The sequence below is a fragment of the Mustela nigripes genome, chromosome 16, assembly GCF_022355385.1.
Source record: "Mustela nigripes isolate SB6536 chromosome 16, MUSNIG.SB6536, whole genome shotgun sequence".
Lineage (NCBI taxonomy): Eukaryota > Metazoa > Chordata > Mammalia > Carnivora > Mustelidae > Mustela > Mustela nigripes.
Window position 1 is genome coordinate 50,434,833 of NC_081572.1, and position 20,608 is coordinate 50,455,440.

Below are 20,608 nucleotides of genomic sequence, written 5' to 3' on the forward strand. Positions count from 1 at the left end.
TGGCCATTTGTTTATCATTGACTTAGCACTCTGTTCAAGTATTTGGTAGACCCTGGTGTAAACAGGAATTCAGGAGATGTGTGACATTCTAGTCTTCCACTGACTCATGGTCTGGTTCTTCATCTCACACAGCTCATGTGCAGAAAAAGAAGACAGTTCCATGCAGTATGCCCTACGAAAGGAGGGGTTCCTATTAGCTGTCATTGTGACGGATGACAGTTTTTCCATCTTGACGCTTTTTGTTATTTGATTCTGTTTGTTGATTTTCTAGAGTTGTTGAAGCAAACTGTTGCAAATAATTCCTTTTTTAAAAAGATTTTATTTATTCATTTGAGAGTGAGGGAGACAGAGAACACACAAGCAGGGGGAGAGGGAGAGGGAGAAGCAGACTCTCTGCTGAGCCAGTCGGGATCCCCAATGTGGGGCTCAATCCCAGGACCTGACTTACCATCTTAACCAATTTTAAGTGTCCAAAAGTTCAATATTAGGTATAGTCGCACTGTTATGCGGTCAATCTCATTTATACACGATCAAAAAATGCAATAGGTATTTTTCTGCCTTCTCCAGTAGAGGTTGGTGACAGTTTTTGGCCTGAAGGAACATACTATACTCTGGGATATAGGACAGAGCCGTACAAGACTCTGACACTCCTTCTGACAAATGAGAACCCACAGTGTTTTGAAATTGCATCGGGAAACCTCTCATTTGGAAGTTACAACCTCCCGTTCCCCGGAAGTGGAGTCTCACATTTTCCTTGGGACTGAAGGCTCTTTTCCTTTGATCAAGGTCCTCAGCAAGGAGCTTTTAGCACATATATTTAAAGTGCCCCCCCTCAACTAGTTCTTAAGGGAATCTTGTGAATGGCCCCGAGCTGCCTTTTGTGGGCGCTAGAGGGTGACCTTCACCATGTGGCAGGTGGATCTGTGGAATTCTGAGTGAGGTGTGTTGAAGTCTCTTACTTTGATTGTAGTTTCTGTCAAAATCTTTGGTTTCTAAGAGTTTTTCCTTAGATATTCTGGATACCAAACTTAAGGGCTCATAGCTCTTGTGTCTTTTAATAAGGTTACCTTTTCTTTCAATTGAGCCTTCAGACCTGAAAGATTTCATTTTATGATGCAAACATACTCTTCCCATTTCTGCCTAGCTTTTATTTGTGTGATATATTTTTATAATTCCTTTATTCTTGATTTTTTATTCATATGCCTTAAGTATATTTCTTACAGTTTAGCTTTATCTATAATCTGAAATTCTAATAGAGAGCCCATTCATGGTTTCTTGTGGCTTTTTTGCATGCATTTACTCTTATTCTTATCCTCTTACATTTTCAGTATACTTTTCTTTCTTTTTTTTTTTTTTAAAGATTTTATTTATTTATTTGTCAGAGACAGAGGGAGAGAGAGCGAGCGAGCACACACAGACAAAGAGGCAGGCAGAGGCAGAGGGAGAAGCAGGCTCCCTGCCGAGCAAGGAGCCCGATGTGGGACTCGATCCCAGGACCCTGCGATCATGACCTGAGCCGAAGGCAGCTGCTTAACCAACTGAGCCACTCAGGCGTCCCTTCAGTATAATTTTCTTACTAGTTTTCCCTTTCCTGATTTGCAGTCACCTAACCATGAATGTCTTTAAGGCCTATAAGGTGAAAAGGTGGAATAGGCCTGAGAATCTGAGTAGCATAGTCTGATAATCATGTGAAAACTAAAGCTAAAATCAGAGCTAATCAATTTTGAGTAGAATAGGGATGCCTGGGTAGCTCAGTTAGTTAAGCGACTGCCTTCAGCTCAGGTCCTGATCTCAGGGTCCTGGGATCGAGCCCCGCATCCAGCTACCTGCTCAGTGGAGAGCCTGGTTCTTCTCTCCCTCTGCCTGCCACTCTGCCTACTTGTGCTATCTCTGTGTCAAATAAGTAAAAAAACCTTTAAAAAGTTTTTTTGAGTTGACTAAGTAGACCTTTTCCCCCGTCAAAATAAAAGTTTTCTGAGGCAGGGCTAGAAAAGCCAGTTGAAATAATGAGGACCAGGTCAGTGAGCCCCGCCAGTGTCCCAACATCAGAGGTGGAATCCGAGCAAGGGACCAGGCAGACAAGTGACTCACCCTGTGAGCCGTCCAAAGCCAGCCTCGCACCCAGAGTCAGAGGGACCCAGGAAGACCTGGGTCAGGGTGGGCCAGACAACCTGGGATGGTTCTGGTGATAAGAAAGCCAAGGTGGGGACAGAAGGGTCAGATGTGGCCCCGCCTGACTGCATCAGATTTCCTGTCACGCAACCACCAGCTGGGGCTGGACTGCATCTGCAGGACGGGGGCGGAGCCCCCAGGGCACGGGGGTTCCCAGGACAAAACAGTGACAATAGCACAGCCAAGCAGAACTACCAAACTGGTTTAAAGAAACCACTGGAAACTTTTCACTCAGATTGGGGAAGTCACCTAGCAATTTGCTAAGCAGAACAGGATATTCTTGAAAGTACTCTGAATTACGGGGGTTGGGGGGCGCACCCATCGTCAAATGAAATCCACTTAACTGCTTTTATCCATGTTGTGGGAAGATGGGCAGGGATCTGTCCCTTCGGCTCTGTTGTCATTCCTGTCTGCCTTGGTATCTTTTGCTTTTTATTGGGGTAAAGTAGACTGTGAAATTGACCATTTTAACCATTGGTAATTGTACAGCTCTGTGGCCTCAAGTCCACATTGGCGTGTAGCTGTTACCAGGGTCCGTCCTCAGAACTGTTTTGTCTTTTCCCAACAGAATCCCTGTACAATGAAGCACTAATTCCCTACCCCCCAGCCCCTGGTAAGCTCGGTTCTACTTCTGTCCCCATGCATTTGCCTCCTAGAGGTACCTCGCGTGAGTGGAATCATCCAGCCTTCTTGTCAGGTTTATGTCTCCTTATGTCCTCAGGTTCATCTGTGTGTCTCCCATTCTGCTTTTGGCATCCATCCTTCTTCCTTGTGGGTGAACTCGCACCAGGGACACTGCAGCAATGGCTCGGGCGGGGGGGGGGGCGGGGGTTGGCTTGCCACCATATCTTCAAAACCTGTAACAGCTCCGTAGCTGACTGAATTAGACCCGTATCTGTTGCCAGTGCAGGAGGTCAGCCTTTTCTAATGCGACTATTTAGCTGTTCGATTTCTCCTCCCTTTTCTCCCACACCCCATCCCCCATATCACCGCCACCTACTAGAAACTGGAGACTCGGTCAGTCCTCCTTGTCACTAAGGAAGAAGAAAGTGTTGTGGTCACCAATTTGGGCTCTTGAGCTCTGTAAGTCAGAAAGGTCTGTGTTGAAACTGGAGATGGAGGGTAACAGATTGGGGAAGGGTTGGAGTGGGGGCTGGGCGTGGGTTTGGGAGGGAGAGTAGAGACCCCCCTAAGACACTGCTCAGAGGCCTGGCTGTGAGGTGTACACAGTAGCCCAAAATCCCAAGAGGAGGGCTCAGCTCGGCAACCCTGCAGGCTGAGGGATCTCCGTCCTACCTGTTCCAACCTACTGAATTGCCTCTTTTTTTTTAAGACTTTATTTATTCACTTGAGAGAGAGAGTGTGTGTGTGTGTGTGTGTGCGTGCATGTGTGTGCGTGTGTGTCCGCGCCTGCCAAGTCGGGGGTGGGGGTGGGAGCAGAGGGAGAAGCAGACTCCCCAGTGAGCAGGGAGCCCACCTTGGATGTCCCATCCCAGAACCCTGAGATCATGACCCAAGCAGAAGTCAGACGCTTAACCAACTGAGCGACCCGGGTGCCCCAGCCTGCTGAATTTGTACAAAATGCAGGAGAAAATGATAGTGGGGGGGGGTGCTTTTAGAGACAGCATTAGGGTTGCAGTTAAGGGCTCCTAACCTGAGTTAGTTGAGTCTTCTGGTTGTAGGGGATCATTTGAAGGAAAACACCTGCATTCCAACATTGCTGGCACACAATTTTTTTATGTATAGAGACACTAGATGTCCTGCTGGCTTCAGGAAGTAAAAGCATAATTTTCAAAATAAAATGGAAGAGTGTTTCCTCCTGCTGTGGACTGAGGTGGATTTAAAGTGTCTTTGTCCTTTCTCCTCCCTGTGGATCCTTTGTCCTGCCGGAAGCCCTCCCTAGATAAATATGCCAGCAGCTGGCATTGTAGCTGGCACCATCCAACACCGAAAGCCATTATCTTGCCATCATTAAGAGAGACGAGGCCTTGATGTTCGCTGCTGTTCCCACTCGATCTCCCAGGACAGCATGCAAGTCTATTTAGATAATAACAGTCCCAAGTGAAATCAGCACTGAGTATTTTTTTCCGTTCTCTTATGCATGAAATGTTCATCTGGGAAAAAGAAATAGTCTAGCCATAGAAGCCGATGATTTTAGAGACTGAATTCAGTCTTTCCGGGAGTGAGAGGTTAAGATGGGGTTGAAGATTGTCTCATATAAATTAAACTTGGTCAGGGAACAAAATTCCTTAGAACAGATTGCTTTGTTATTACGTCTTATTTTCTTAGGAAGCACATCCAAAAATACAGAAGTGCCGTTTCCCCTTAAAAAAAAAAAAAAGTATTTCCTTACTAAAAATAGTCTGTTTGGAGTGCCGGAGCCCCAGGGTGTGGACAGAATCGTTTTTGCTCTGTGAAACTCTGCAGATGCTCTTATGAACGTGGGGGGAGCTGGTCCCTCACATGGGGCAAGTTGGGAGGAGTATAAGATCGAAAAACTTCTCTGAGGGCAACTTGGTGGAATCCATCATAAATTATCCCACAAGTGTGCAGTGTAATAACAGAAGACTGGACACAGCTTAAAGAGACCGTCGTATCCATCCATGTGCCAGACCCGTACATAGCTGCTGAGGAAGAGAATGGAGGGTTAATGGTGGTGAAAAGTGAGTTCCTTATGGAAGAGCTATCATAGAGCAGACTTTTTTTTCAGGATTTAATTTATTTGACAGAGAGAGACACAGCGAGAGAGGGAACACAGGCAGGGGGAGTGGGAGAGGGAGAAGCAGGCTTCCTGCCGAGCTGAGAGCCTGATGTGGGGCTCAATCCCAGGACCCTGGGATCACGACCTGAGCCGAAGGCAGACACTTAACCGACTGAGCCACCCAGGCACCCCACAGCAGACAGTTTTATAAGGGCTCTTCTTGTTATTTTTGAAACTAATCTTGACTACAAACCTATGAAGTATCTATTCTACATCCATTTTAAGGATCTGGAGGAGAACCTGGGTGGGGGCTCAGTCGATTAGGCGTCTGCCCTTGGCTCAGGTCATGATCTCAAGATCCTGGGATTGAGCCCCACATTGGGCTCCCTGCTGCTTGAAGAGCCTGCCTCTCCCTCTCCCTCTCCCTCTGTTCTTCCCTCCTCCCACTTGTGCTCACTTTCTCTCTTTCACTCTCTCTCGCTCTCTCTCCCAAGTAAATAAATAAAATCTTTTTTAAAAAAGGTTACAAAAACTAAGACACAAAGAAGTTAAGTAATTGCTCACAGTCATCAACTAGTAAGTGATGGGGCTTCTGGCTTCAGAAGCCAATCTCTTGGTCTCTACACTATCACTGTTTCTCCACATGTAGCAGAAGGACCTATTGCTATAGATCTCGGGAAGTGGGAAAAAAGCAGGGTGCAGAAGTGTGCAGAACATGCCACCATTTGCATAAAAAGAGGGGAAATATATATGCATGTTTGTATAAGTGCTGTGCAGGGCTGTCCAATGGAACTTTCTGCAATGGTGAGAATGTTCTAGATCTGCATTGTCCAGTACAGTAGCCACTAGCCAAAGGTGGCCAGTATGACTGAGAAACTGAATTCTATACTTCATTCAGTTCTAACTTGGCCATATGTGGCTAGGGGCTGTTGTGTCAGACAGTGCAGGACAGGATAGACATGGAAAGATGCAAAAGAAGCTGGTTAGAGATCGTTTAATCTTATAGTTTCCAAACTCTACCTTCGCCAGACCTTCTGCAGAAAACTTTAGCTGGAAGAGCAGGTCCCGCAACCGATCATTTCAAAACAACTGATACAATCTGGCCAGTTCTTTGGAAAGATGAGGAATCTAGAAGCCGGAAAAGTCGAGTCATTTGCCTGAAGTCGTAGTCACATAGCTGCTTTAGTAACAGAGGAAGATCCAGGTTCATCAAAATTTGGATTTGTTCTCTGGAGCCATGTACATTTTGGTTGGCCAAGAGTCACTCAGTTCGATAACCAGCTCAAGAAAAGAAAATAAACTTTTGTGTCCAGTATTCCCAGAACTCCCTGGGAATCATGAGTGTGATGTGTTTATTTTCTACAGTCCAGACCACATCAGGCCTCCTCAAGGTCCCAGACTCACCTCTTGCCTTGCCACTGTCTGGTCAACCATTCCGGATAAGGGACCAGACTCTATTACGTGTGTCTGTCCCTCAGCACCTTACACATAGCAGGTCTCCATGAACATTTGCTGGCTATCATACAGACTTAAGAACCATGGTTTGGGCTCTTTTCCCAGTCTAGAAGTGACCTATTAATGCACATGGTTCATAAGAAAGTCTTTTTTTTTTTTTTAAGATTTTATTTATTTATTTGACAGAGATCACAAGTAGGCAGAGAGGCAGGCAGAGAGAGAGGAAGGGAAGCAGCCTCCCTGCTGAGCAGAGAGCCCAATGCAGGGCTCAATCCCAGGACCCCAGGATCATGACCTGAGCCAAAGGAAGAGGCCCAACCCATTGAGCCACCCAGGCGCCCCCATAAGAAAGTCTTTTTTAACATTTCCTTGGTGACTGGTGCCTTTCAATAAGCTCTCAGCCAGGAGAAGGATGGGCTTCAGGGGTGCTAACAGATCACTCACTGAGCCTGAAAAGTGGGCAATTCTGGGATGAAGGGAACTAGCAGAGCTGCAAATAACCATCACCTTTTTAAGAAAACGTAAGCCAAAAAGATGAGTGAAATGAATGACAGTGAGGTACTCAACAGAAAGGCAAGAGAGGAAAAGAGGGAAGGAAGATTCCAGAAAAATGCTTTCTCCAGAGAGGTGGAATACAGTCTGGACCTGGGGATAGAACATGGCAGAGAATCATGTGGGAACCAAGTTGAGGGGTAGAGAGATATGCTCACAGAAGTTGTGGAAGAACCCAAGTTCCCGTGCCAAGCTCCTCATTTCGTCTTCCTCAGCCCGTGTTGGCTGCTGGGCAGGCCGGGTGTAGACACGGCTACATGGCTCAGGAAGTGTCAGCCAGCCGGGCATTTGCAGTGAAACTAGACCCAAGTGTCACCATGCCAAAGGCCAGAGAACTTCAAGAAGGAAACATCCCAGGTGGGGACTCTCCAGTGTTTGCTTAAGGAGAAAAAGGAGGAAGCAAGAAAGATGTAGTTCCGGCCACCCTCCTGATGTCAACATCCTTTCAATTCTGTCTTTGGAGAGAGGTTGTACTAGATCTGCCTACACAGCTCTGAAGACACAGCAGCCCTTTTGTCATTAGAAAACTCTCCTCAGCTGAGAAGTTTCCTGCAGGGGTTGTTCCTTGTAACTTACTCATTTGGCCCTCGCCACACAAAGCAAACTGTAGTCCTTAGCAGACTTGCTCCTTTGATCTCCTCTGGTCCAGGTCTCAAACCCTCAACTCCTTCAAAAGGGAGGATAAAGAGTAGGAAGAAATCATTTAAAAAGTAAAGTATTCCTCTATGGGCACCTGGGTGGCTCAGTGGGTTAAGCCACTGCCTTCGGCTCCGGTCATGATCTCAGGGTCCTGGGATAGAGCCCCGCATTGGGCTCTCTGCTCGGCAGGGAGCCTGTTTTCCCCTCCCTCTCTGCCTGCCTCTCTCCCTACTTGTGATCTCTCTCTCTCTCTCTGTCAAATAAATAAATAAATAAAATCTTTAAAAAAAAAAAAGGTAAATTATTCCTCTAAATATAATTGGATTCCAACTAAAATCCCGCAGGATTTCTTTAGTCTTGAATGTAAAATAATTAAAAATATACCCAGAAGAATAAGTAAAAACGGCCAAGGAAGTTTCCAGAAAGTCATAATGAAGGCACATTGGCCCAACCTGACTGGAAGAATAAGGTGAAGCTGTAGTAATCAGGCCCTACTTCGTAACCCGTCTTCACCCATCATAGGTATTCCAGAACAGATATGGCAAATGGTGGAAACAGACCTGGATGCGGTTCCCGTGGCCCGTGTTTAAGAGGATCGAAGACATTTAGTTGACCAGATTGAGTAGGGCCACATTTTTTAAATCTGTAAGAGGAGAACAGAAGCTTTCAGACTTGATTTGGGAGATGATTGGCCATCTAAAATTAAGTCAAGAAACAAGAGATTAAAGCAGGAAGGTGCATAGGGTCAGAAGAGGCAAGGAGTTCCAAGGAACCCCAAAGTGATTTGCTTGAGGAACAAAAAGCTGCTGTCCATTCTCCCGTTTGCAACAGTTGTGAAAGAAGTACTTAAAGTCAGATGTTCTGAGTTCTCTATGGCTATATAACTACCCCCAAAACTTAGTGGGTTACAGTGCAACAGTGTTCATTTTGTTCACATGTCTACAGTTTAGGCCTACAGTTGACCCACAGGTCAACTCTTGTATTCCTCCATGTCTGGGGCCTCCAGTGGCTAGAGGCTGGGACAGTTGGGGGTTGGTCAGTCTCTCTCCAGGATGCCTCTGTACTTGGCTTGTCTGAGTTTCCACATACCTCAGGAGCCTCAGAACTCCCAGAGACAGTGTTCCAAGAGCACTCAGTAAAAGTTGGAGGCTTCTTACGACCCACCCTGCGAGTCACAAATATTGCTTCGTCCCCATTCCAGCAAAAAGGGCAGCCCAGATTCCAGAAGAGGAGAATTAGACTTTGCTCCTTAGCAGGAAGATTACAGAGAATCTGTAGCTGCCTTAAATCCATAGCAAAAGGAAAAGAAAAAACGTAAAGTCTCTAGTCTGCCTTTCTAGCAACTTCTTAATTGCGTCTTCCCTCCCTCCTCTACAGCCAAGTCTTTTTAGTCTTTTTTTAACATTTTTGGGGGAAAACAAAACAAAACAAAAACTATCTTTTTTCAGGACCTCTTCATCCTAAAAACATACAGTTAGTAGGGCTCTTACTCATTCATTGCCTTGGAATTGACATGGGCCTAAATTGTCTGTAAGTGATGTCATTAATATTTTTAATAACATATTTTTCCTAATTATAAAAGTAATACATGGTCATTGTAGAAAAATTGGAAAACACAAAAAAAGACACTGAAGAAAAGTAAAATGTCATGCCACTTAATTTGGTTTCCTGTTTCTGGCTTGTTGAAATCTTTTTTGGGTTTTGACTCTATCCATTTCTTTCTTTTTTTTTTAATTTTTTTTTTTTAGATTTTTTAATTTATTTATTTGACAGAGAGAGATCACAAGTAGGCAGAGAAGCAAGCAGAGAGAGAGAGAGGAGGAAGCAGGCTTCCCACCGAGCAGAGAGCTGGATGCAGGACTCGATCCCAGGACCCTGAGATCATGACCTGAGCTGAAGGCAGAGGCTTAACCCTCTGAGCCACCCAGGCACCCCAACTCTATCCATTTCTTATCCTCTGTCCCTTCCAGACTACCTCAAAGTCAGTGATAATGGAGACAGGTATAGGACCAGTCCTCTAGATTGATGTTTATAATAATGTCAGTAATAATTACTGAGAGATTACTAGTAATTACTGAGAAACATCAAGCATCTAGAAAAAATGGCATATAGCAGACCCATGAAAACCCAGAACATCAGTTTTCCCAGGAATGACAAAGATTAAAAAACTGAGCTTAGATTATTTTGTTTGTCTGTTTTTCAATATGGAATACTTCACAGTTTTGTATGCCATCCTTGCTCAGAGACCTAATCTCTGTTGTTCCAATTCCAATATATGTGCTGCCAAAGTGAGTACTATAGACGGTTTTGGAAAATGTTTATGAAAAGCAAAAACAAGTTTGCTTAGCTTTATCGGTAGACAACTAGGATATTTCTAGTTCCCCATTCTGAACAGTAATGCTGTAGCAAACATTTTTGTGGGTGTGTCTTTTGGCAGAGAAAACAGAATAAATTTTCTCTAGAATAGATACCTACATGTGGAATTACTTGGTCAAGTTATATTTTTATTTTTTAAAAATATGTTTGCACTTGCCTCCCAGAAGCCTGTACCAATTTATATTCCCATCAGTCAATATAAGAATACCCATTTTGGGGTGCCTGAGTGACTCAGTCAGTTAAGCATCTGATTCTTGATTTCAGGTCAGGTCATGATCTCAGGGTTGTGGGATTGAGCCCAGCATCAGGCTCCATGCTGGGTGTGGAACCTACTTAAGATTCTCTCTCCCTCTCCCTCTGCCGGTTCCCCTTCTCATTCTCTCTCATTCTCTCTCTCCGTCTTTAAAAACAAAAAACAAAAACAGGAATACGCATTTCCCACATCTTCATTAACTCCGTGAATGAAAAACCTTAACTTTTGCCAACTTGATGAACGAAAATAGTTACTATTTTTATTTTCTGGAGAGACCTAACACCTTTCCAACTGTTTCTGACTGTTTCCTCTTCAGTGCATTACTGATTCATTCCTCTGTCAGTTTTCCCGTGGCTTGTTATCTCTTATTTATTATAAGAATATATTCTGGATTTACTGTATATGTATATGTGGTTTACTGTATATGTATATGTATTATTTTTAATTTTGTTATACAGAAATTTAATTTTATGTAATCTGTTTTCTCCATCCTTTTATCCTCTTTGCGTTTTATACCTTACGTGGCTTTCATACTCAAGAGTATAAAGCTATTTCATACTCAAGAGTATAAAGCTATTTATCTAGATTCTAATAATGTCTAACTTTGGCTTTTAAATTTAGCCATCTGGAGCTTATCTCTAGACAACTAATGTCTGAGAGAAGGGAAACTTATGATGGGACGCCTATTGTCAGCAGGCCTCGGCTTGGGAACAGTTTCTGCGTCACAGTGTAGAGAGCTGGAGTGGGAGCTGAGCGTGGCAGTCCCACGGAGCTGAGGGAGGCAGCCATCAATGGCGGCTGAGATAGCAGCTTTCTAGGGCAGAAAGGGGGCATCAGAAAGCAAAAAGCTGTGCAGAGAAGGGTTCCAGGTGGTCTGTGTGTGAGTCACCCTATGTCTACGACTGTGGACTACGCTGTCCATGTGGCCATGGGTGGCCACATGTGGCCATGGGTGGCCAGACTGCTGGATGTTTACCAGATAGCCCAAGATGGGAACAAAGATACTAGAACCAGATGGGTGTAGACATCTACCCAAGGCAAGGCACGAACCCCAAGCCCGTGCGCAGGGAAGGAAATGTGGGCTGCATTCGTTGCAATTTCACACGTCCACTTTCACACGGACCCACTTACATGTGCATATGCTCTATCATGTTTTCCACCAGATCTTCAAAATAAGCTTGGTATTTCCAGGGCACTTCCTGCACGTGCTGAACCTTGGTGAGAAATGAACTTCTTTTGTCCTCTCTGATCTACACATTATTACTCCCCCTTCCCGCCCACCCCCCAGACTCACTGGGTCTGTTTCTACAGCTGGGACAGTAAAAATGTCTCAAGAGTCTCAGAGGAGTCCCAAGAACGAGGATATTTAGGTCACGGTGTGTCCAAGACATCAAGTTCCTGCAGCAGTGAAAAAAACTGCATTTTATTTTTTACTATTAAACTGAATTACATTCAGCATACAATTTTAGTTTCAGACATATGACAGAGTGAGTCAACATTTAGATTGTTTGTATGTATTACTAAATGCTCCCCATTGAAGTCTGCCACCATCTATCTCTCCCCAAACCCACTATAATATTGTTGACTATATTCCCTGTGCTGTACTTTTCATCCCCATGAAATATTTATTTGATAAATGGAAGTTTGTACCTCCTTTTTTAAAAAGGATTTTATTTATTTATTTATTTTTTTTTTGAGACAAAGCAAGAGAGCATGAGTAGGGGTGAGGAGCAAGAGGGAGAGGGAGGGACGCCTGGGTGGATCAGTTGGTTAAGCAGCTGCCTTCAGCTCAGGTCATGATCCCAGCGTCCTGGGATCGAGTCCCACATCGGGCTCCTTGCTTGGCAGGGAGCCTGCTTCTCCCTCTGACTCTGCCTTCCACTCTGTCTGCCTGTGCTTGCTCTCGCTTGCTCTCTCTCTGACAAATAAATAAATAAAATCTTTAAAAAAAAAAAAAGAGGGAGAAGCAGGCTCCCTGCTGACTAGAGGGCCCGACTCGGGGCCCGGACTCTGGGGTGGTGACCTGACCTGAAGGCAGATGCTTAACTGACTGAGCCACCTGGGCACCCCAGGAGTCTGTAGCTTTTAATCCTCTTAACCTTTGTCCATCTCTCCACCCTTCCCCCAGTGGCCGCCACCAGTTTATTCTTTATATTTCTTAGTTCATTTCTGGTTTCGTATTTGTTCATACACTTTGTTTTTTTATATTCCACATGTAAGTGAAACTATATAGCACACGTCTTTTCTTTCTGGCTTATCTCACTTAGCATAACACCCTCTGAGCTCTTACATGTCACAAACAGCAAGATTTCATTCTTTTTTACAACCGAGTAATATCTGTGCACGATGTATCCCATCTTCGTTACCCAGGTCGCTTCCGTAACTTGGTTATTTTAAGTAATGCTTCAATAAGCGTGGGAGGGCATACTTATTTTCAGATTACTGTTTTTATATTCTTTGGCAAATACCCAGAAGTGGAATTACTGGATTATATGGTATTGCTATTCTTAATTTTTTGAGGGACCTCCCTGCTGTTTTTACTAGTGGCTGCACCAGTTTACATTCCCACCAACAGTGCATGAGCGTTCCCTTTTCTCCACATTCTCACCAATGCTTGTTATTTCTTGTCTCTTTGATACTAGGCGTCTGACTGGTGTGAGGTGACAGTCTTGTTGTGGTTTTGGTACGCATTTCCCTGATGATGAGTGATGCGGAGCATCTTTTCACGCGTCTGCCAGCCAATCTGTATGTTTTCATGTCTTTTTGAGAAAATGCCTATTCATTTCCTCTGCCCATTTTTTTTTATTTTAAATTTTTTTGTGTATTTATTTGAGAGAGAGCAGGCAAGAGAGAAAGCACAAACCAAAAAGGGAAGAGCCAGAGGGAGAAGCAGGCTCCCCACTGAGCGGGGAGCCAACAATGCGAGGCTCGATCCCAAGACCCTGAGATCATGACCTGAGCCCAAGGCAGACACTCAACCGACTGAGCCCCCAGGTGCCCTTTCTGCCCATTTTCTAAATCGGATTGCTTGTTTTTGTTTTGTTTTGTTCTTGAGTTACAGGAGTTCTTTATATACTTTGGATGTTCAGCCTTTGTCATATATGTCATTAGCAAACATAGCAAGTTGCCGTTTCCTTTTGCTGATGATTTCCTTCACTGTGCGAAAACTTTTGAGCTTGATGTAGTCCCAGTGGTTTATTTTTGCTTTTGCGGCCCTTGCCAAAGGAGACAGATCCAAAGAAAATATTGCCAAGACCAATGTTGAAGAATTTACTGCCCATTTTCTTTTCGGAGTTTTAGGGTTTCGAGTCTCATGTTTAGGTCTTTAAGCCATTTTGAGTTTATTGTTGTGTATGGTGCAAGCAAGTGGCGCAGTTTCATTGTTCTGCATGTGGCTGTGCAGTTTTCCCAGCACCATTTACTGAAGATACTGTCCTTTCCTCCTTGTATATATTCTCACCTCCTGTGTGACCCTTCTCATCTCCTAATTGATCATGTAAGCATGGGGTTATTTCTGGGCTCTTTATTCTGTTCCAGTGATCTCTATGTCTGATTTTGTGCCAGTACCATACTGTTTTGATTCCTACAGGTCTGTTGAGTATCTTGAAACCTGGGATTGTGATGCCTCCAACCTTGTTCTTCCTTCTCAAGATTATTGGGCTATTCAGGGTTTCTTGTGGTGCCCTACAAATTTTATGGTTATTGGTTGTATTTCTGTGAAAAGTATTGTTGGTATTTGGATAGGGACTGCCTTGAATCTGTAGATCGTGTTGGGGAGTATGAATATTTTAACAATATCAGTTTTTCCACTTCATGAGCATGGTTGTCGTTTCCATTTATTTGAGTCATCTTCAGTTACTTTCAGTGATGTCATAGTTTTTAGGATACAGGTTTTTTCACTTCCTTGATTAAATTTATTCCTAGTTATTTCATTCTTTTCAATGCGAGTGTAAGTGGGATTGTTTTCTTAATTTCTCTTCCTGCTAGTTCATTATTAGTGTACAGAAATACAACAGATTTCTGAATATTAATTTCGTATGCTGTGACTTTACAGAATTCATTTATCAGTTCTGATGGGTTTTTCGGTGAAGTCTTTCAGGCTTTCTACATATAGTATCATGTCATCTGCAGGTAGTTTGACTTCTTCCTTACCCATCTGGATGCATTTTCTTTCTTTCTCTTGTCTGGTGGCTGTGGCTAGGACTTTCAGTACTCTGTTGAATAAAAATGGACACCCTTGTCCTGTGCCTGATCTTAGAGGGAAAGCATACAGCTTCTCACCATTTAGTATGATGCTAGCTGTGGGTTTGTCATATATGGCCTTCATTAGGTTGAGGTGGGTCCCTCAAAGCCTGCTTTGTTGAGAGGTTTTATCCTGAATGAACGTTGAGTTTTGTCAGATACTTTTCTGCATTTACTGAGACGATCATATGATCTTTACCCTTCGTTTTGTTTCATGTTCCTTGATTTGCAGATACTGAACCTTCTACTGGTAAATCCTACTTGACTGTGGCAAATGATCCTTTTAAGGTATTGCTGCATAGGGTTTAGTCACATGTTTTTAACTTATTTTTGAAGTGCATTTGACATAGAGTTGGTTTCAGGTATAACACAGAATGTTTGAACAACTCACCATGATCGGTGTAGTTACCGTGTGTCGCCATACAATGTTATTAGAATATTATTGACTGGGTTCCCTGTGCTGTACTTTTCATTTGTGGCACTGACCTATTTTATAATTGGAAATTTGTACCTCTTAATCCCTTTCACCTATTTTGCCCATCCTCCCCACACTCTGTCCTCTGGCCACTACCAGTTCATTCTCTGTATTTAGGAGTCTCTTTCTCTTTTGTTGTTATTCGTTCTGCTTTTCATATTTTTTAAGGTTTTGTTTATGTATGTATCTATTTATTTTAGACAGAGAGAGAAATTGGGGGGGGGCAGGGAGAGATGGAGACAATCTCAAGCAGACTCCGTGCTGAGTGTGGAGCCTGACACAGGGCTTGATCTCATGACCCTGAGCCAACCTGCGTTGAAACCAAGAGTCCGACGCTTAACCCACTCAGTCACCCAGACGCCCTTGTTTTGCTTTTTAGATTACACACACACGTGAAATCATATGGCATTTGTCTTTTTCTGGGTTTGCTCATATTTTGTTGAGGATTTTTGCATCTATGTTTATCAGGGATATTGGTTTATAATTTTCTTTTTTGTTGTGTCTTTGGTTTTGGTATCAGGGTAATACTGGCCTCATGAAATGAATTTGGAAGCATTCCTTCCTCTTCAAGTTTTTGGAGTAGTTTTGGAAGAACAGGTATTAATTCTTATTTAAGTGTTTCATAGAGGGGCGACATTAAGTGTTTCACAGCGGGTTAAGCATCCGACTTGGTTTTAGCTCAGGTGGTGAAATTGACACCCCCCCCCACCGTTGGCTCTGTGCTCAGCAAAGTCTGGTTAAGAGTCTCTTTCTCCCTCTCCCCCTGCCCCTCCCCCAATCCGTGGGCACACTCTCACTCTAAAATAAATAAGTAACTCTTTTTAAAAAATAAATAAAAATAAACATTTTGTAGAACTTACCTGTGAAGCCATCCTGTCCTGGACTTCTGTTTATTGGTAGTTTCTTTTTTTTTTTTTTTAATATTACCGATTCAGTTTCATTACTCATAATCAGTCTGTTCAGATTTTCTATTTCTTTCTGACTCAGTTTTGGAAGATAGTATGTTTCTAGGAATTTATCCATTTCCTCTAGTTGTCCAACTTGTTGGCATATAATTTTTCATGGTATTTTTTTATAATTCTTTGTGTTTTGTGGCATTGGTTGTAATTTCTCATTCTTTTCTGATTTTTAGTCCTCTTTTTTCTTGATGCATCTGGCTGAAACTTTATCAATTTTATCTTCTCAAAGAACTGGCTCTTAGGGGCACCTGGGTGGCTCAGTGAGTTAAAGCCTCTGCCTTTGGCTCAGGTCATTATCCCAGGGTCCTGGGATTAAGCCCCACATCAGGCTCTCTGCTCAGCAGGGAGCCTGCTTCCCTTCCTCTCTGTCTGCCTCTCTGCCTACTTGTGATCTTTGTCAAATAAATAAATAAAATCTTAAAAAAAAAAAAAAAAAAAGAATGGCTCAGTTCATTGAGCTTTTCTATTTTTCTAGTCTCTATTTTAGTTATTTCCACTAGAATCGTATTATTTGTTTTCTTCTATTAACTTTGGGCTTTGTTTTTTCTCCCTTTTCTAGTTCCTAATTTGACATAATGTTAGATTATTTATTTGAAATTTTTCTTGTTTCCCGAAATAGACCCGTATTGCTATACATTTCCTTTTACAACCCTTTTTGCCACATTCCCCAAATTTTGAACTATTTTGTTTCCTTTTTCCCTTGTTTCCAGATATTTTTGAATTTTCTCTTTGATTTCTTCGTTGAGTCTGTTTCCTATAGCTCTTGGCCTCTCCCAGGTTTAAGTCTCACTGATTTTTAAAGCCAGACATCATCGACGTTCTTCTTACCATAGTGGTGGGGGGCTACCTGATGTGGTCCTTGATCCCCTCACTCCCCACTGACGTCCTCCCCACTTGTAGGTCACTGCACTGAGGGTTTGGTTCCCACACATGGCTCTGCCCCTCCTGTCCTTCTCCATGTGGCTTTCCTTCCATCTTTTTTTTTTTTTTAAGATTTTATTTATTTATTTGTCAGGGATAGAGGGAGAGAGAGCGAGCGAGCATAGGCAGACAGAGAGGCAGGCAGAGGCAGAGGCAGAGGGAGAAGCAGGCTCCCTGCCAAGCAAGGAGCCCGATGTGGGACTCGATCCCAGGACGCTGGGATCATGACCCGAGCCGAAGGCAGCTGCTTAACCAACTGAGCCACCCAGGCGTCCCGCTTTCCTTCCATCTTTAGCTGGGGAAGAGCTGTTCGGTTGGTTTGGGGGTACTTTGAGAGGGAGGTGCTCTAGGCCTGTCCAAGACAGGAGCTTTGGCCTGTCCGTGGACGAGGTGCACTGAGGATGCTTCCACCCAACTGTCTTTCTAGACTCGACCAGACTACATTTTCTCATCGGTCTCCTGACTTCTTCCCAGAAGCTTTGGGTTTTTTTTTTTCTTTTTTAACTTTTTTCAGACTTTTAAGTTTAGTGCACACAGAGTCAACCCATTCACAGAAATCTAACGGAGGAAGCTAGAGATCCTCAGAAAAGATGAAGTGGTGGGAATGAGGTCAGACAGCTGTAGAATCCAGCTGTGGCCTCCGTGGGGTTGAGCGTGGGACCCATTCCAGCCTGCGTTCTGCAGCTTCTCCCTCCAGGCCCTGGTGTCTCCAGGCAACAAAAGGCAAGTGAAGTGAACCTTCTGGAAGCAAGTGCTGTAGCTTGCTGGGGTTTTGCTTTGCTTTTGTCCCCCGGTGTTATTTACGAGTGCGACCTCTGCATTCACCCTTGTAGAACTTCATTTGTCAGCACTCTCAGCCACTCAAGGGAATATGTTTGGATAGTCACTGAAATTAGGTTAGCTTCTCATGTAAATACTATTCTGTGTATTTGCTTTTCTCAAATGTCTTTTGCTGCACTGAAGGCAAAATTCTGTATCTTACAAAATCTTCTTCTGAGCATTCGTAGAAACTTAACGTGTGTTAGAGGTGCTTGGAATGTTACCGTATATATATTTATGTGTATCTGATACCATATACCATATATGTATATATCTGAGACTTCCTTTCCTGGAATTCTTTTCCACTCAGAAATATCGCTAAGGTATTTATATCCCAGAGAAAGTTAGACAATTTGCAACGAGTAAATACCGTTTCCCTTGGGGAAATAATCAGCAAGAAGTTTCTTTTGGTTGTTCCTCTGCTTTTCCCCCCTTGGTAACTCTTACAGGACATAAAATCCAGAAAGTTCGCTGTCTTTTTAAGACGATCCCTTAAGACGATCAATTCACCTTTCCTTTCCGCTTTCCTTCTTCCCTTCCTCTCATCTTCCCTCCCTCCCTCCCTTTCTTACTGAGATAGAACATGCAAGCATGCCATTCTGTGAAATTTCACAACATGAAGGTACCCGTGCAGTTAGCATCCCGGTCTTGAAACACAGTATTGCCCGCACCCCAGAATCCCCTGCCTGCTCCCAGCCCATTCCTAACTCCCAGTTAAGGGTAACAATTATCCCATTCCGTTTTTTTAATTATTATTATTGTCCCATTCAGTTTTATTCAGGAATAGATAACAAAGAAAATAACTGACTATACAGCTTGTAGAATGCTTTGTTGATCATTTTCTGGTTTTGTTCTTAGTTATTCTTTTGATGAGCCCCTCAGAATTCAGCTGAATGGTAATTGAGAAAACGAATATATTAACTAACACCTCTTGGGGGTGTTTGTGTGATTAGGCTCCATTTTCCGCATACACTGCCTCAAAGCGTAGCTTTCCCCCAAACATCTGCTAACTCCTCATTCACTAAGATACATCATACAGCTCCCAAAAATATACCTCAGTGAGCGGTAATGAACCACCTTTATAATAACGATGGTAACAAACCATCCCTGAGATTTGTACAGTGCTTACATCCTCTTACATGAGGTATCAGAAAAGTGTGCATGTTTTCAGTTGTTTGAACAGCTGCGTTGAGTTGGGAATTGTTGATACTCTTGTCGCTCCAATGGAATTAGGATTTCAAATAACATTCAGGGAACTAGAATTGAGCTGTTCCACTTTATCCTAAGAAGGGTGGAGTCTTTATTTGATAGCCTTGGGATGAGTACAGTGCTGCAGATTACTGATCACCGCTGGTTGTCTTCCATCTCTTCCAGTGTCAGAACAACTCAGTCTTAAATGTGGCACCTGTGGGTTACAGGAAAGAGAAGCATTTCCTCACCTGGATGTTGGACTTGATAACCCGCCTAGATTTGGAATTTCCATAATTCCATTTTTTTTTTAAATAGGGCACTTTCTTGTTTAGTGTTGGGTGCGGTCTTGCTGCTGAAGTACCAGGGTCTGATGTATAGCGGGCTTCATGTTTCCAGAAAGGCCCGCAATCTGCCATCTGTCCAGAAGCATCCGGGTTCTCTGAGCTCTCTGTTGTGAGTCGTTTAGACTAATTTTTTTCAATAGACTTTATAGTTTCTACCTGTTGCTCATTTATACTTAAAAATCAAAAACTGCTCCTGTGGGGCACCTGGGTGGCTCAGTCGGTTAAGCATCTGCCTTCGGCTCAGGTCATGATCTCTAGGTCCTGGGATTGAGCCCCACATCGTGCGCCCTGCTCAATGGGGAGTCTGCTTTTCCCTCTCCTCCCTCTGTGCTCTCTTACTCTCAGTCTCTCAAATAAATAAATAAAATCTTTAAAATCAGACCTTCTCCTAAGTGACAGTGAAATACCGGGCACTTTCTTGGTTTTGTGAGACGGTGGCCTCGTTACCCACGTTGGGTTTCTCTGGCCTCTCAGAGTGCTTCTGGAGATCGTACAGATGAAGGAAAATGACATTCTGTATCATAAAGAAAAATATAATACAAGAGATAAGTGTGTAAATGTTCTCACATTTTAGGAAATGAAAGATTTCTCAAACCTTAAAAGCTTTAGATGTGAAGTAAATTTGTGACAGACGGTAGGCAGAGGAGGCAGGAGAAAGAAAAAAGGAGGAAGGAAGGAAGGACAGCTAACATGACGTGCTTTGCTGTCAGGCAGACCTGTGATTTGCCCCTGACTCTGGCCCCAGCGATATTTCTTTCTGCTTTGGCTTCCTCATCTGTGAAGTGGATACAGTGCTACTTACCAGGTATTGTCATTCTGAGCATTAAACGAGGAGATGCCCAGCACCAGACACATTGTGAGCCCTCATATCTCAGGGACTTACATCTTGGTCATTCATTGGATGTTTGGCTTTCTACTTAAAATGTGGCCTTTCTGACAAAAACACCACTTCTTAGGGCCTCAGTTTCTTTTGACGACGAAATGGGATGTATGTCGACATTGCCTCTTGGAGGGAACGCTTCCGGGTGTGGCACATGCCCGTCCCATTTTCACAGATGCCCCAGTACCGAGCGTGAGCAATAGCCATCAGCGAGCGGTCCCTGGAAAGAACTTTCCTTCCACCAGGTCACAGGCACCGTGAGAGATGGGCTTGGAGACGGGGTCTCAGATGACCTCTGCGTGCCAAAGTAAGGAAGGGGACTCTGTGTTGATGAGCACTCGGAGGCCTGGTTTTCCAAAGGCTGGCCCACCCTGGCTCCTTGCCCCCACTCCCCAGGGCCAGATGAGCATCTGGTTCTAGTGCCTGAGACTTCGAGTGAACTGGACAGGATGTGCCCCCCTCCCCCACCCCATGTCTTTCCTCTTCTTTTTTAACATGCAGACCTCTTCAGAAAATAGAAAATTACAGTGTTTCCCATTTCCAAAGCAGCATCCAGACCCCATCAGATAGCTCCAGAGTCTCCAGAGAGACTGTCTTGAAGCCAAGAATGCAAATGATCAGCTTACCAG

General features: G+C 43.7%; 1 protein-coding gene across 5 annotated transcripts in view; it reads left to right on the forward strand.

Moving 5' to 3' along the window:
- SPECC1 (sperm antigen with calponin homology and coiled-coil domains 1) overlaps positions 1-20,608 on the forward strand; it is a 276,278-nt gene that overhangs the window by 235,364 nt on the left and 20,306 nt on the right. The gene's annotated exons all lie outside the window — the stretch shown is intronic.